We start from the raw sequence: 6,517 nt of genomic DNA, 5'->3' as shown, positions 1-6,517 counted from the left end.
GCACCCACCCACATTCACTCAAGTACCCGTCAAAGCTATATTTAAAACTATCCAAAGTTCTTGCCTCAGTGGCACCACCTGGGAGTTTGCTCCACTCATCTACAACTCTATTAACAAAGCAGTAATTCCCCATTAATGCACTCTCTCTGTTGCCAGTCATGCCTCGACCATGAAGATAATTTCTCCTCTTATACCATGTGCCGCTGCTTTCTTAATCAGTCTCCTGTGTGGAACTTCATCAACCACCTTACTGAAGTTCATACACACAATATCGTATTCTTTAATCTTGCTCTAACGCCTCGAATACCTTGGTGTGAAAAGTTAGGTTATGTATATTTTGACTCACCCCCTTCTGTCAGTGCGACTTGTAAATTGTGCAAGAAAGGTATAAAATACCGACAATATGAAAGTTAAGACACATGTGCAACATCTGGATATCTTTATTGTAGACGTTTCGCCATCCAGTGGCTTTATCAATACAGATTCTAGGACATAATAGGAAGACAGTAGAACTATATACAAAAGATGAGGTAATCAGTCCCTCAGCCTTGGAGTTAGTGTTCACAGCATCGTGGTGTGTCTTAACTTTCATATTGTCGGTATTTTATACCTTTCTTGCACAACTTGTCAGACACTGCAACATCATGGAATCTTGGTTCAGAGGACATCTACAAGACCTTCTTCACGGCTGCTGCAACTAACCCATCTCTTTGGGAAGGACCTACTTCCACTGGGGAATCCCGCCTACCAGTGACTATGCCCTCGTCTGCTGCCCGTCCCTTCCACTGACGCCTATATAAACGCGTCTTCTTGCCTTTGCTCCAGACTCTCCTCCACCACGATGCTGTGAACACTAACTCCAAGGCCGAGGGACTGATTACCTCATCTTTTGTATATAGTTCTACTGTCTTCCTATTATGTCCTAGAATCTGTATTGATAAAGCCACTGGATGGCGAAACGTCTACAATAAAGATATCCAGATGTTGCACATGTGTCTTAACTTTCGACTTGTAAATTGTCCAAGATGGACCGAAATGTCGTCATAAGATCATCTCTCTCCTTTGTTCGGGTTACCTGTGTATGCTTAGTGAATTCGTCAGGTATAAACACCCTTTCGTAACACCATACTGACACTCAGTTACTAAGATGACTTTCAACTGCTTCTATAGTTATTGATTCCTTCAACTTTCTATATCTTTCCACTTCTCCCTTGGTATACATGATACATAGACGCTAATGATACAGACGATATTAGTAATGCACAGACGAGCCTTACGATGTTCAGAAGATACACAGACGAAGCTGACGATACACAGACGATACTGGTGGATACAGTGACGAGCGCTACAGGTACAGATGTGAGGCGGGTGCCTTGAGTACTAGGGCAGGCTGCCTCAGGGTACAGTACCCAGGTATCTTATCGCCAATGATGCTGCTGCAATGGTACCTCTCTCTCTCTCTCTTTCTAAGTACTGATTATACTGAGATAAACAATATAACCAAGGACTTTGTGAGAACACACACACACACACACACACACACACACACACACACACACACACACACACACACACACACACACACACAAACACACACACACACACACACACACACACACACACACACAGCTGGTGTTAGGCGGTGACGTAAGAAGCTTAATCCTGGAAGGAGATCAAGCTTAGGAAGCTTGGTCTTGGAAGGTGATTAAGCTGGTTGGAGGAAAGTTTTATTAAAACGCTTTAAGTTCGTTGATCTTGTTTTTTCATTTTCAGCTTAGAAAGATTAAAACTTTGACGTTAATGGTTCAACCTGCATCTTCTCTACTCTCTTTTATTATTATTATTATTATTATTATTATTATTATTATTATTATGACGTTAATGGTTCAGCCTACAACCTTTGTACTCTATTATTATTATAATTATGATGATTATGATGATGATAATGACGATAATGATGATAGCAATAATAATAATAATAATAATAATAATAATAATAATAATAATAATAATAATAATAATAATAATAATAATAATAATAATAATAATGCGGTTCACGTGGAATATATTGTATAGAAGATTGGTGACACACTAACACGCATCCTCGACCAGTCACCTGGCACTCCCGAGCATAGCAGTTGTGGGGCCCCCACTGCCTAATGTAAGTAAAGTGAGAGGCGACTCCCTCTGCCAAGGCGACTTAACACCTGCCTACCTGCCTTGTGTTGCCAGGTTGATCACTGTGTTGCCTTGCCCTTGTGTTGCCAGGTTGATCACTGTGTTGCCTTGCCCTTGTGTTGCCAGGTTGATCACTGTGTTGCCTTGCCCTTGTGTTGCCAGGTTGATCACTGTGTTGCCTTGCCCTTGTGTTGCCAGGTTGATCACTGTGTTGCCTTGCCCTTGTGTTGCCAGGTTGATCACTGTGTTGCCTTGCCCTTGTGTTGCCAGGTTGATCACTGTGTTGCCTTGCCCTTGTGTTGCCAGGTTGATCACTGTGTTGCCTTGCCCTTGTGTTGCCAGGTTGATCACTGTGTTGCCTTGCCCTTGTGTTGCCAGGTTGATCACTGTGTTGCCTTGCCCTTGTGTTGCCAGGTTGATCACTGTGTTGCCTTGCCCTTGTGTTGTCAGGTTGATCACTGTGTTGCCTTGCCCTTGTGTTGCCAGGTTGATCACTGTGTTGCCTTGCCCTTGTGTTGCCAGGTTGATCACTGTGTTGCCTTGCCCTTGTGTTGCCAGGTTGATCACTGTGTTGTCTTGCCCTTGTGTTGCCAGGTTGATCACTGTGTTGCCTTGCCCTTGTGTTGCCAGGTTGATCACTGTGTTGCCTTGCCCTTGTGTTGACAGGTTGATCATTGTGTTGCCTTGCCCTTGTGTTGCCAGGTTGATCACTGTGTTGCCTTGCCCTTGTGTTGCCAGGTTGATCACTGTGTTGCCTTGCCCTTGTGTTGCCAGGTTGATCATTGTGTTGCCTTGCCCTTGTGTTGCCAGGTTGATCACTGTGTTGCCTTGCCCTTGTGTTGACAGGTTGATCACTGTGTTGCCTTGCCCTTGTGTTGCCAGGTTGATCACTGTGTTGCTGGCCAGGGGCAGCATTATCTCCACACACAAACCAGCCAAAAGACACATTTGGCCATATTCCCGGAAGCGGTCAACCCGTGTGGGTCAGTGAGTGAATGGAGCGTGTGGGGGGAGCGCTGCTCCTTCCCATCACAGCAATCCCCAGGTTGTGAGCCACCAGGTTGTTGGTGCTGGCGTCAAGCACCTCAGACAATAAGGGAATAAATTGAAGGGGAGGGAAGAAGGAAGAGGGGGAAGAGGGAGAGGTGAAGGAAGAGGAGGAAGAGGGCGAGGTGAGGGAAGAGGAGGAAGAGGGAGAGGTGAGGGAAGAGGAGGAAGTGGGAGAGGTGAGGGAAGAGGAGAAAGAGGGAGAGGTGAGGGAAGAGGAGGAAGAGGGAGAGGTGAGGGAAGAGGAGGAAGAGGGAGATGTGAGGGAAGAGGAGGAAGAGGGAGAGGTGAGGGAAGAGGAGGAAGAGGGAGAGGTGAGGGAAGAGGAGGAAGAGGGAGAGGTGAGGGAAGAGGAGGAAGAGGGAGAGGTGAGGGAAGAGGAGGAAGAGGGAGAGGTGAGGGAAGAGGAGGAAGAGGGAGAGGTGAGGGAAGAGGAGGAAGAGGGAGAGGTGAGGGAAGAGGAGGAAGAGGGAGAGGTGAGGGAAGAGGAGGAAGAGGGAGAGGTGAGGGAAGAGGAGGAAGAGGGAGAGGTGAGGGAAGAGGAGGAAGAGGGAGAGGTCGAAAATAAATCCACTTTATTGTATTTTGGGTGACAAATATACAGCTCTCTCTCTCTCTCTCTCTCTCTCTCTCTCTCTCTCTCTCTCTCTCTCTCTGTGTCTCTTTCTCTCTCTCTCTCTGTGTGTCTCTTTCTCTCTCTCTCTGTCTGTCTGTCTCTCTCTCTCTCTCTCTCTTTCTCTCTCTCTTCTCTCTCTTTCTCTTCTCTCTCTCTCTTTTTTTTTACACAGGGTTTGACAAGGTTAAGGATCCCTAGCTTTATTGACAGCTATTTACAGGTTAAGGATTCCTAACTTTATTGGCAAGCTAAGAGCTGTTACCTACATCAGCTCATTTGAAAGCATTTTTATTGTTATGAGACATACAAGTAGGGAACAGGATGAAGTTGGAGCCATCTGTGGGCCAGCATTTTCATTTGATCAACTGACTTTATCTCGTTGACATCATTATACTGTACGAATGTGTTCCATACTCGAGTCATCCTGGGTATGTATGATCTCAGATGGAGTGATGTTCTGGAGAAGGATACAGCCAGAGTGAAGTTGCTGCTTTCTGCCCGTCTTGTGGCATAAAAGCTTGTTTCACGCTGTCCTCGAAGTGGATCCAAGTGTGGTATTTTGACAATATTGGCCTTGTACATAACAGTAAGGCCACCCACATCCCTCCTATGTTGAAGGCTCTGCTAAAATGACAGATCTATCCAAAATGGGTCCAGGCGAGAGATGAGACGTCTTGCTCTGTTCTCTACTCTGTCCAGCAGTCGCAGATGAGAGGGGGGCAGGCAAACCAAGAAATTGGAGCATACTCAAGGTGTGAGCGTACTTGTGCCTCGTACAGGATCTTGCAACCCCTACTGTCAAGCAGATGCGAGATACGGCGAAGTGCTGTAAGCTTCCTGGCTGCCTTGTTTGCAAGATTTACAACATGGTTCTTCATGGTTAGTTTGGAGTCAGATTTCACCCCAAGGATATCAACTTCTTCTCCAGGTGCCAACACCCTCCCATTCATCCTTACTACTGCACCAGCATTACCATCATGGTGCCTAGAGACGATCATCATTTGCGTTTTCTCAGGTGCAAATGTTACTTGCCATCTATTTCCCCAAGCTGATATAGCTCTCAGCTGGTGATTGATGTAGCTTAGAGCAGCTGGCATTTCTTCTCTTGGATAAGTGAATGTCAGTGTACAGTCGTCTGCATATGCATGTGATTCTGGGATGAGATGAAGAAGGTCGTTGAAGTAGACATTCCATAACAATAGTCCCAGCACGCTTCCTTGTGGAACACTTGCCCCAATAGGATGTCTTGCTGATTCCGTTCCATTGAGAACTACACTTAGAGATCTACCATGAAGGTAATCACCGAGGAGACATAGCGTAGAGCCTGCAATTCTCAGTGCTTGAAGTTTTGCTAAGAGGCCCTGGTGCCACACCCGGTCGAAAGCGCCAGCAATGTCCAGTGCTACCACACAACTGACTTTGGATTCATCCAGTGACTGGTGCCACTTAGTGGAGAGGTTTAACAACAGATCAGCAGCAGAGTAACCTTTCCTGAAGCCATATTGACGATCACAAAGTAGTGAGTGGTAGTCAAAAAAATCTGTCATTTGTCTTGAGATTATTGTCTCAAGGATCTTACCAGTGATTGACAGGAGTGACACTGGTCTGTAGTTGCTGATTTCTGCTCTGCTCTTCTTTTTGTGAACAGGGACTACATTTGCCTCTATCCATGGAGAGGGCCATTTACACTGTACTAGGCAGTGCTGAAAGATGCGAGTTAGAGGTGATGCTAGCTGGTCTGCACATCTTCTCAACAATCTTGGGCTCAACTTGTCTGGGCCCACAGCCTTTTCTTGGTAAAGCGATTTAAGAAGGAAGTGCACCTCCTCCTGCCTTATTGTCACCACTGACAGTTTTGACACAGTTCTTGCAGCTAGCCAAGGAGGGTCCCTTGCTGGATCAGGAACTTGCATTTTGGTAGCAAAGTGTTCAGCAAAGAGGTCCGCCTTCTCTTGACTACTAGTAGAGGTGGTCCCATCCTGTCGATTTAGAGGTGGAATAAGTTCATCAGGCAGATAACCTTGTCTGTCCTTGACCAGGGACCACCAGGTTTTGGAGCCTACCCTACCTGATGCTAGCTTTCTTTTAGTGTCCACCTCCCATTTATCAATGGCCCACTTTGAACATCACCCATATGCCTACAGGCTTGCGTGTGCAAGTTCCTGTTATAGGTGGTAGGATGTCTCTTATACCTTCGCCATGCTTTGTACTTAGCAGTAGCAACCTCTCTACAACGAAAGCCAAACCAAGGCTGATCTGTAGGCTTCGTCACATATTGCCGGTGAGGAATGTGTTCTTGTTGTAGATTAAGGATGTGTCCAGTGAAGGCTTTCACTTGGTTGTCAACATCCTCTTGGAGAAGAGCATTCCAATCGGTGGTGGCGAGCTCAGAGCAAAGGGCTGGCCAATTACCTCTTTCCCATAGCCAGGTTGTGCGTGTGGGCTCCTCACCTCGTTCTGTTGGGATCTTAAGTGTCGTAAAAACAGCCTTGTGGTCAGACGATCCAACGTAGCCGAGGGGTTGACAAGTGACTATGCCTTCTGCCAGATCACTCACTACTGGGTCAAGGGAGGAGCCAGAAATATGAGTAGGGAAATCAACAAAGTTTCTCATGTCAAACACTGCAAGAAGGTCATCAAAGTCCCTCTGTATAAGGTGCTGGTTGAGGTCACCAA

The 6,517-nt window shown here is 46.2% G+C and overlaps 1 protein-coding gene across 1 annotated transcript in view; it reads right to left on the bottom strand.

The window, feature by feature from the left end:
• LOC128690250 (lysoplasmalogenase TMEM86B) overlaps positions 1-1,437 on the bottom strand; it is an 18,395-nt gene extending 16,958 nt beyond the window's left edge. The window contains exon 1 of the mRNA XM_053778842.2: positions 1,278-1,437. The gene's annotated coding sequence lies outside the window, so the exon portion shown is untranslated. The remainder of the gene's footprint in view (positions 1-1,277) is intronic.
• Positions 1,438-6,517: the final 5,080 nt, after the last annotated feature.

This window comes from Cherax quadricarinatus, unplaced genomic scaffold, assembly GCF_038502225.1.
Source record: "Cherax quadricarinatus isolate ZL_2023a unplaced genomic scaffold, ASM3850222v1 Contig774, whole genome shotgun sequence".
Taxonomy (NCBI): Eukaryota; Metazoa; Arthropoda; class Malacostraca; order Decapoda; family Parastacidae; genus Cherax; species Cherax quadricarinatus.
The sequence above is the reverse complement of the archived record's forward strand: the minus strand, read 5'-3'. Positions and strand labels throughout refer to the sequence as shown.